The sequence below is a fragment of the Triticum aestivum genome, chromosome 5D, assembly GCF_018294505.1.
Source record: "Triticum aestivum cultivar Chinese Spring chromosome 5D, IWGSC CS RefSeq v2.1, whole genome shotgun sequence".
NCBI classification, from domain to species: Eukaryota; Viridiplantae; Streptophyta; class Magnoliopsida; order Poales; family Poaceae; genus Triticum; species Triticum aestivum.
In genome coordinates, this window is record NC_057808.1 from 246552384 (window position 1) to 246563822 (window position 11439).

Here is an 11439-nt window from a genome sequence, read left to right on the forward strand (position 1 = left end):
CAGCCACCTGATTGGGATTTACCCTTTGAAATCATGTGTGATGCTAGTGATTATTCTCTAGGTGCTGTTCTAGGGCAAAGAGTTGATAAGAAATTAAATGTTATTCAATATGCTAGTAAAACTCTGGACAATGCCCAGAGAAATTATGCTACTACTGAAAAAGAATTCTTAGCAGTTGTATTTGCTTGTGATAAGTTTAGACCTTATATTGTTGATTCTAAAGTAACTATTCACACTGATCACGCTGCTATTAAATATCTTATGGAAAAGAAAGATGCTAAACCTAGACTTATTAGATGGGTCCTCTTGCTACAAGAATTTGATTTGCATATTATTGATAGAAAGGGAGCTGACAACCCCGTTGCAGCAACTTGTCTAGGTTAGAAAATGTTCTTGATGACCCACTACCTATTGATGATAGCTTTCTTGATGAACAATTAAATGTCATAAATGCTTCTCGTATTGCTCCATGGTATGCTGATTATGCTAATTACATTGTTGCTACATTCATACCACCTAGTTTCACATACCAGCAAAAGAAAAAGGTTTTCTATGATTTAAGACATTACTTTTGGGATGACCCACATCTTTATAAAGAAGGAGTAGATGGTGTTATTAGACGTTGTGTACCTGAGCATGAACAGGAACAGATCCTATGCAAGTGTCACTCCGAAGCTTATGGAGGACACCACGCTAGAGATAGAACTGCACATAAGGTATTGCAATCCGGTTTTTATTGGCCTACTCTCTTCAAGAATGCCCGTAAGTTTGTCTTATCTTGTGATGAATGTCAAAGAATTGGTAATATAAGTAGACGTCAAGAAATGCCTATGAATTATTCACTTGTTATTGAACCATTTGATGTTTGGGGTTTTGATTATATGGGACCGTTTCCTGCCTCTAATGGATATACACATATTTTAGTTGTTGTTGATTACGTTACTAAGTGGGTAGAAGCTATTCCAACTAGTAGTGCTCATCATAACACTTCTATTAAGATGCTTAAAGAAGTTATTTTTCCGAGGTTTGGAGTCCCTAGATATTTAATGACTGGTGGTGGTTCACATTTTATTCATGGTGCTTTCTGTAAAATGCTTGCTAAATATGATGTTAATCATAGAATTGCATCTCCTTATCATCCACAGTCTAGTGGTCAAGTAGAATTGAGTAATAGAGAGCTCAAATTAATTTTGCAAAAGACTGTTAATAGATCTAGAAAGAATTGGTCCAAGAAACTGGATGATGCATTATGGGCCTATAGAACTGCATATAAAAATCCTATGGGTATGTCTCCGTATAAAATGGTTTATGGAAAAGCATGTCACTTACCTCTCGAACTAGAACATAAGGCATATTGGGCCATTAAAGAGCTCAACTATGATTTCAAACTTGCCGGTGAGAAGAGGTTATTTGACATTAGCTCACTTGATGAATGGAGAACCCAAGCCTATGAGAACGCCAAATTGTTTAAAGAAAAGGTTAAAAGATGGCATGACAAAAGAATACAAAAGCGTGAGTTTAATGTAGGTGATTATGTATTGCTATACAACTCCCGTTTAAGATTTTTGGCAGGAAAACTTCTCTCTAAATGGGAAGGTCCTTACGTTATCGAGGAGGTCTATCGTTCCGGTGCCATAAAAATTAACAACTTCGAAGGCACAAATCCGAAGGTGGTGAACGGTCAAAGAATCAAACACTATATCTCAGGTAATCCTATAAATGTTGGAACCAACGTTATTGAAACCGTAACCCCGGAGGAATACATAAGGGACACTTTCCAGAACGTTTCAGACTCTGAAAAGGAATAGGTATGTGGTACGGTAAGTAAACCGCTCCAAAACAGTTCTAATGGCAATTTTTCTTCATTTTGGAATATTTAGAAAAATAGGAAAATAAGAAGTAGTCCGGGAAGGACACGAGGCCTCCATGAGGGTGGAGGGCGCGCCCTACCCCCCGGGCGCGCCCCCTGCCTCGTGGGCACCTCGTGCGCTCTCCGGACTCCGTTTTCCTGCACGATACGTATTTTGGTCGGTAAAAATTCATTATATAATCTCCCGAAGGTTTTGACTCCTGTATCACGCAAATATCCTCTATTTTCGTTTCGAGCTGTTTTCCTAACAGATCTAGATCATCATGACATCCCCAAGCACCCCCAAGGACAAGTTCTTCGAGAAGGTCATCAACCCCTACCTCGCGGAGGTGCTGCAACACCCTCAAACCATTGAGATGCGTGATGGGTTGCTGCACATCCGTGATGTTGAGGGACCAAGGAGGACCGGAAGCATGGAGACGAGGCTCGAAGCAATGGAGCAGCAAGTTTTCAAGTGACAAGGGATGGTGGAACGTGGACTCAACGCCAACCACATGATGATCGCGGAGTTCACCCACAACCACGAGCCGGATGCAAATAACATTGGGGAAACCATCTTCAAGCTTCACGAGAAGATCGAGCATCCCCAAGCCCAAATCTATGACCTGCAAAACCAAAATTGTGAGTATGAATATAGATTCAAGAGGATGAGTTTGACTACAGATTTGAGGATCCCGGAGACTCGATCATCCTTCTACGATGGTGAGCCTATGCCTTGGAAGATGGACGACAAGCCCACATCATCAACAACTCCACCACCCTCTTCACCGGCAAAGGAGACATAATCATATGGGTATGGGCACTCCACTTGGCAACTGCCAAGCTTGGGGGAGGTGCCCCGGTATCGTATCACCATCACATCTCTATATTTACCATTTTTCTTAGTTCGATCCTTTTAGTAATATCTTGATCTAATAGAGTAAAAGTTTTGGTATGATCTAGTTTTGAGTTTTGCTTTATGATCCCTTTATGTAATCGAGTCTGTGAGTTATATAATAAAGATTAGTGTTGAGTCAAGGGCTTGATTATTTTGCTATGATCTTGAGGGAATAAAAGAAAGAGAAAAGAATAAAAAGAAATAAAGAGATCATATTGATCTTATGGAGAGTAATGACTTCACATAGAAAGAGTACGATGATTAAAAGTTGTTGAGAGTTGACAAACATAGATTTGGTCATCGTTGCAATTAATAGGAAGTAATAAAGAAAGAGAGGTTTCACATATAAATATACTATCTTGGACATCTTTTATGATTGTGAGCACTCATTAAAATATGACATGCTAAAGAGTTGATGTTGGACAAGGAAGACAACGTAATGGGTTATGTTTTCTTATATCCGAAATAAAGTATATTGTTATGGATCATCCAACATGTTGAGCTTGCCTTTCCCCCTCGTGCTAGCCAAATTCTTTGCACCAAGTAGAGATACTACTTGTGCTTCCAAAAACCCTTAAACCCAGTTTTGCCATGAGAGTCCACCATATCTACCTATGGATTGAGTAAGATCCTTCAACTAAGTTGTCATCGGTGCAAGAAAAAAAATTGCTCTCTAAATATGTATGATTGATTAGTGTGGAGGAAATAAGCTTTATATGATCTTGTGATGTGGAAGAAATAAAAGCGACAGACTGCATAATAAAGTTCCATATCACAAGTGGCAATATAAAGTGACGTTCTTTCGCATTAAGATTTTGTGCATCCAACTCTGAAAGCGCATGGCAACCTCTGCTTCCCTCTGCGAAGGGCCTATCTTTTACTTCTATCTTCTACCTTATGCAAGAGTCATGGTGATCTTCACCTTTCCTTTTTATATTTTATCCTTTGGCAAGCATAGTGTGTTGGAAAGATCCAGACATATATATCAAATTGGATGTAAGTTAGCATGAACTATTATTGTTAACATTACCCTTGAGGTAAAAGGTTGGGAGACGAAACTATAAGCCCCTATCTTTTACTGTGTCCGATTAAAACTCCGTAACCACAAGTATTGCGTGAGTGTTAGCAATTGTGAAAGACTAAATGATAGTTGAGTATGTGGACTTGCGGAAAAGCTCTGACATAGACTCTTTCTGATGTTATGATAAATTGCAATTGCTTCAATGACTGAGATTATAGTTTGTTGGTTCTTAATGAAGTTTCTGATTCATATTTGACATTGTGAATAGATTATTACTTGAGCATAAGAAATCATATGACAATATCCATATATGTTGTTGTTTTAAGAATAATCATGATGCCCTCATGACCGTATTTTATTTTATCGACACCTCTGCCTCTAAACATGTGGACATATTTATCGTTATCGGCTTTCGCTTGAGGACAAGCGAGGTCTAAGCTTGGAGGAGTTGATACGTCCATTTTGCATCACGCTTTTATATCGATATTTATTGCATTATGGGCTGTTATTACACATTATGTCACAATACTTATGCCTATTCTCTCTTATTTTATAAGGTTTACATAAAGAGGGAGAATGCCGGCAGCTGGAATTCTGGGCTAGAAAAGGAGAAAATATTAGAGACCTATTCTGCACAACTCCAAAATTCCTGAAACTCCACGGAAGTTGTTTTTGGAAATAATGAAAAATACTGAGCGGAAGAAATACAAGAGGGGGCCCACACCCTGGCCACGCGCCCCCTGCCTCGTGGGCCCCTGTTGGCCCTCCGGTGCCCATCTTCTGCTATATGAAGTCTTTCGTCCGAAGAAAAATCATAAGCAAGCTTTCAGGACGAGACTCCGCTGCCACGAGGCAGAACCTTGGCGGAACCAATCTAGGGCTCCGGCGGAGCTGTTCTGCCGGGGACACTTCCCTCCGGGAGGGGGAAATCATCGCCATCGTTATCACCAACGCTCCTCTCATCGGGAGGGGGCCAATATACATCAACATCTTCACCCGCACCATCCCCTCTCAAACCCTAGTTCATCTCTTGTATCCAATTCTTGTCTCTAAGTCTGAGATTGGTACCTATAGGTTGCTAGTAGTGTTGATTACTCCTTGTAGTTGATGCTAGTTGGTTTATTTGGTGGAAGATCATATGTTCAGATCCATTATGCATATTAATACTCCTCTGATTATGAACATGAATATTTTTTGTGAGTAGTTACGTTTGTTCCTGAGGACATGGGAGAAGTCTTGCTATTAGTAGTCATGTGAATTTGGAATTCGTTCGATATTATGACGAGATGTATGTTGTCTCTCCTCTAGTGGTGTTATGTGAACGTCGACTACATGACACTTCACCATTATTTGGGCCTAGAGGAAGGCATTGGGAAGTAATAAGTAGATGATGGGTTGCTAGAGTGATAGAAGCTTAAACCCTAGTTTATGCGTTGCTTCGTAAGGGGCTGATTTGGATCCATATGTTTCATGCTATGGTTAGGTTTACCTTAATACTTCTTTTGTAGTTGCGGATGCTTGCAATAGGGATTAATCATAAGTGGGATGCTTGTCCAAATAAGGACAGCACCCAAGCACCGGTCCACCCACATATCAAATTATCAAAGTACCGAACGCGAATCATATGAACGTGATGAAAACTAGCTTGACGATAATTCCCATGTGTCCTCGGGAGCGCTTTTCTCTATATAAGAGTTTGTCCAGGCTTGTCCTTTGCTACAAAAAGGATTGGGCCACCTTGCTGCACTTTATTTACTTTTGTTACTTGTTGCTCGTTACAAATTATCTTATCGCAAAACTATCTATTACCTACAATTTCAGTGCTTGCAGAGAATACCTTGCTGAAAACCGCTTATCATTTCCTTCTGCTCCTCGTTGGGTTCGACACTCTTACTTATCGAAAGGACTATGATAGATCCCCTATACTTGTGGGTCATCAAAACACAACGTTGAAACACCCCTGTGACACTGCAATGATGCAACTCTCCATTGACAATAGTCATTGACTTAGACCGTCGGGTTATCTGCCTGGCCAAAGTTTCATCTTCAGGTAACTCGCCCCGGGTCATATAAGCCAAATATGGAACTGTCCAATCAGGAATAACATGAAGAGCCGCCACCAATTATGCCTCCGGGTTAGGAATAGCAAGATCTTCCTCCGTAGGCAATTTGACTCAAGGGTTATGCAGAATATCAAGGAAAACATTAGGTGGTACCGGCTTATGTTGGGATCCTAACCGGCTCAAAGCATCAGCTGCCTCATTTTTCCTGTGATCAACATGTTCCACTTGATAACCTTTGAAATAACCAGCAATAGCATCAACCTCACGGTGGTAAGCCGCCATGAGCGGGTCCTTAGAATCCCAAGTGCCTGAAACTTGCTGAGCCACCAAATCTGAGTCACCAAAACACCTCACCCATCTTAAATTCATCTCTTTAGGCATCCGAAGACCTTGTAGCAAGGCCTCATACTCAGCTGCATTGTTAGTACAAGGGGACATCAACCTTAAAACATAACAAAATTTATCACCTCCTGGGGAAGTCAAAATAACTCCAGCCTCCGAGCCTTCCAACTGCCTGGATCCATCAAAGTGGATAGTCTAATATGTGCTATCCGGTTTCTCCTCAGGCATCTACAGCTCAGTCCAGTCATTGATAAAATCCACAAGTGCTTGAGACTTGATAGTTGTCCGAGGCATATACTTCAAACCATGGGTCCAAGCTCAATGGCCCATTTGCCTACCCGACATGTGGCTTCTCTGTTTTGAATAATATCCCCCAAGGGGGCAGAACAGACCACAGTGATGGGATGACCAAAGAAATGCTGCTTTAGCTTATGACTAGCCATGAACACTCCATATACCAGTTTCTGCCAATGTGGATACCTCTGCTTGGATTCAATGAGGACCTCACTGATATAATAAACCAGCCGCTGAACCGGATATTCCTTGCCTGATTCCTTCCTTTCCACAAAAATTGCCACGCTGACAGCTCGGCTATTGGCAGCCACATATAACAACAAGGGCTTCTTATCAATAGGAGCAGCAAGGATCGGCGGTTCAGCTAACTGTTTCTTCAAGGCTTCAAATGCCTGATCAGCAGCATCACTCTAGACAAAGTGATCTGTTTTCTTCATCATCTGGTACAGAGGGATAGCTTTTTCTCCCAACCGGCTTAAGGCCGCAATACGACCCACCAGACGCTGAACATCATTAATACACGCCAGTTTAGCCAGGGAAGTAATAGCCTTGATTTTCTCCGGGTTAGCTTCAATGCCTCTTTCATAAACCAAAAAACCCAAGAGCTTGCCAGCTGGCACACCAAAAACACACTTGGCCGGGTTAAGCATCATCTTGTCGACCCGGAGATTGTCAAAGGTTTCTTTCAAATCATCTATCAAGGTACCCTTCTTCCTGGATTTCACAACAATATCATCCACATAAGCATGAACATTGCGTCCAATCTGATCATCAAGGCAATTCTGAACACACCGCTGGTAAGTCGCCTGGGCACTCTTGAGCCCAAAAGGCATAGACACATAGCAGAAGGCTCCAAAGGGAGTGATGAAGCATGTCTTCTCCTGGTCCTTAAATGCCATCTTGATCTGATGATACCCGGAATAGGCATCCAAAAAACTCAAATGCTCACAACCCGCCGTAGCATCAATAATCTGATCAATACGAGGGAGAGAAAAAGGATCAGCCAGGAAGGCTTTATTAAGGTCTCTGTAATCCACGCACATGCACCAAGTACCTTTTTTCTTAAGCACTAGCACTGGGTTAGCCAACCATTCAGGATGAAAAACTTCAACAATTAACCCAGCTGCCAAGAGCCGGGCCACTTCTTCACCAATGGCCTTACGTCTCCCTTCATTAAAGCGACGAATGAATTGTTTGACCGGTTTAAACTTTGGATCAATATTGAGAGTATGCTCAGCGAGTTCCCTCGGTACACCTGGCATGTCTGAAGGCTTCCATGCAAAGATGTCCCGGTTCTCACGAATGAACTCGATGAGCGTGCTTTCCTATTTCGGATCCAAATTAGCACTGATATTGAACTGCTTGGATGAGTCGCCAGGAACAAAATCAACCAACTTAGTGTCATCTGTTGATTTAAACGTCAACAGAGGGTCATGCTCCGTGGTTGGTTTCTTCAAAGGTGTCATATCTGCCGGGTCAACATTATCCTTGTAAAACTTCAACTCTTCTGTTGCACAAACAGACTCAGCATAAGCAGCATCACCCTCTTCACACTCCAAGGCTATCTTCCTGTTCCCATGTACTGTGATGGTGCCCTTATGACCCGGCATTTTAAGCTGCAGATAAACATAACAAGGCCTTGCCATAAACTTGGCATAAGCCGGCCGCCCAAAACAAAGCATGATAAGGGCTCCTGATCTTAACCACCTCAAAGGTCAATGTCTCAACTCTGGAATCATGGTCATCACCGAAAGCCACTTCCAAAGCTATCTTGCCCACTGGATACACCAACTAACCAGGCACCACGCCATGAAAGACAGTATTAGACAGCTTAAGATCCTTATCAGTCAAACTCATATGATGAAAAGTATCATAGTAAAGGATATTGATGCTACTGCCTCCATCCATGAGTACTCTAGTGAGCTTATACCCTCCAACCTGGGGTGCAACCACCAAAGCTAACTGACCCGGACTGTCAACCCGGGGTGGGTGATCCTCGCGACTCCATACAATAGGGTGTTCAGACCACCCCAAGTAGCGAGGGACCGCCGGCTCAACTGCGTTCACCGCCCTTTTACGAACCTTCTGGTCCCATTTGCATAAACACATGGTGAACACATGATACTGACCACTGTTGAGCTGCTTCGGATTACTCTGATAACCAGACTGCTGTTGTTGATTAACCTTGACCAGATTGTTGATTGAAACCGCCTTGATTTCCTTGGCCCTGGAAACCGGAGTTTGAGCTGCCACCACCAAAACCAGGCCCGTGAGAGCCGGATCCTGACCCGCCATTTCGGCCCTGATTATTCTGTAAAAAATTGGAATTTCTGCACTCCCTCATGATGAAGCAATCCTTCCATAGATGATTGGTCGGGTTCTCATACGTACCATGCTGTGGACAAGGCTGATTCATCATCGCCTCAATGTTAAATTTTGGCCCTCCAAGCCAGGGCGGCTTTCCCTTGCGATGCTGATTATTATTCTGCGTATAGGTGTTAGCCACAAAATCTAAATTGCCATCAGCTTTGCGCTTACCGTTGCCACTTTAACCCGCCGTACTATGTTGCTGCCCCTTTGCATTGCCGCTCTTCTTCCCCTTACTAGTCTTCTCCTCATTGGAGTCGGGGTCTTTGGTATTATCGGAGTCAGCATATTTGACGAGAGCCGCCATGAGCTCCCCCATGTCATTGCAGTGGCGTTTAAGCCGCCCTAGTTTTTGCTTAAGGGGGAGGAAACGGCAATTCTTCTCCAACATCAGGACTGCTGAACCGGCGTTGATACTGTCCGATGAGTGTATAACAGCTGAGATCGGGCGCACCCAATTGGTTGTTGACTCTCCCTCACCTTGGACACAAGAGTCTAAATCCAGAATCGACATAGGCTGCTTGCATGTGTCTTTCAATTTTTGGATAAAACACGTTTTCAGCTCCACCCATGACCTAATGGAGTTAGCAGACAGTCCTTTCAACCAAGTACGAGCCGGCCCATCCAACATCATGGTGAAATACTTAGCGCATGTAGCATCGCTAACATCCAACTTCTCCATAGCCATCTCATAGCTCTCAATCCAAGCCTCTGGGGGCTGATCTGCTGTGTAATTAGGCACCTTACGAGGGCCCTTGAAGTCCTTAGGCAAACGCTCATTGCGCAGAGCCGACACTAAACATGGCACACGCAAGGTTCTAGAGGTCACTCCTGCCTCCACCGAAGCTGACGGATAAACCGAGGATTGCTGTTGAGCCGCCAGTTCAGCCTCTCGTCGCGCCCTGCCCTGGTCCACCAAAGTCTGAGCATCGACACTACCGCGCGCCGGGTCATGCCTACGAGGCCGGTTATGGTGCTGCTCACTGCTTGAAACTCCTGGCGAATCAATATGTCTACCATAACTCCGGCTTGGACGAGGGGTTGAGTGAATCTGCTCACAACTATACGAATAAGCCGCATGTTGAGCCACTGCTGTCTGAAGAAGTTCTCTGGCCCTCCGCGTCTCTATCGCAGCTGGAGACTCGCCTTCAACCGGGAGGGCTGCCAATCTTGTCGCCGCAGTAATCATATTATACAAAGGGTTGGAATAATGGCCCGGCGGTGTCGGAACATGCTGAGGCGGAGTCATATCCAAACGAGGCGGGTCCATAGTACGTGGCTGAACCGGCGCTCCGCTCACAGGCGCCTCAACCGCCCGGTTCACCACAGGCGGGTCACTGGTCCCTACCCCAGGCGTGTTGAAGAGGTTTCTCGCATCCTAAACAGGAGGTAAACGACTCTGGTGCCTCCTTCTCATGATGGCATTTGAAGCGTTTTGATCCAAGGTGAGCCGGAAAGAATCTGCCTGAATCCGTTGTGCCTGAGCGTCCAAAGCAGCTTGCTCCGTGGCCATCCTAGCATTCTCAGCCGCCAACTCTTCCTTGGCTTGAGCTATCTCATCTCGTAACCTCGCAACATCCACCTTATGTTGTTCTTGAGTGTCTGAGGTCACCTCCACCCCCATCAAAGTCGCTAAAGCCTCCGACAACTCTGTCAGAATCTGAGCCGGTGGGCGCGTAGAGCCGCTAGTACCAGCTGTTGCCGCAGCCGTTGAGCTGGAGGTCATAGCCACGCCGGTCGTTGAGCCGAGCGTCGGCCGTGTACCGGCCATGAAGATCGCAACCCTGTTCGGCAGCCCAAAGGGGTCCGAAATACTGTCGCCATTGGAATAGCCCCCAAGCCGGCCGTCCTACAGTTGATACATTGAATTGGTCTCACCGGTTGGCGATTCACCATCCGAGTAGATGGACGTTTTACCACGAGACACAGATCCTTCCTCAAAGCCCGCCCCATGGACGAATCCAACAAAGTCATGCTTTACAGCGGCTTGAACCATGGCGGGTCGTGCACGCTGAGCCGTCTCGATGATGTCGGTGCAGGTGTCCGGCTCAGGGCCCGCTTCGCCGATCTTGCCGATGAAGACGTGGATTCTGCCGAAGGGGACCCGGTACGCGTACTCAATTGAGCCATCCTCGGGGCCCTAGCCTGCGTTGTCGATGTAGAGCTTGCTGCGATGACTCTTGGTCATCCGGCCCATAGCGCATCCCTTGATCCCGGCGAAGTTGCCTGATATGTCTCCAACGTATCTATAATTTTTGATTGTTCCATGCTATTATATATTCTGTTTTGGATGTTTAATGGGCTTTATTATACACTTTTATATTATTTTTGGGACTAACCTATTAACCGGAGGCCCAACTCGAATTGCTGTTTTTTGCCTATTTCAGTGTTTCGAAGGAAAAGTATATCAAACGGAGTCCAAACGGAATGAAACCTTTGGGAACGTGATTTTCAGAACAAACGTGATCCAGAGGACTTGGAGTGGACGTCAAGCAATCAACGAGGAGGCCACGAGGCATGGGGCGCGCCTACCCCCCTGGGCGCGCCCTCCACCCTCGTGGGCCCCTCGTAGCTCTCCTGACCGACCTCTTTCGCCTATATATAC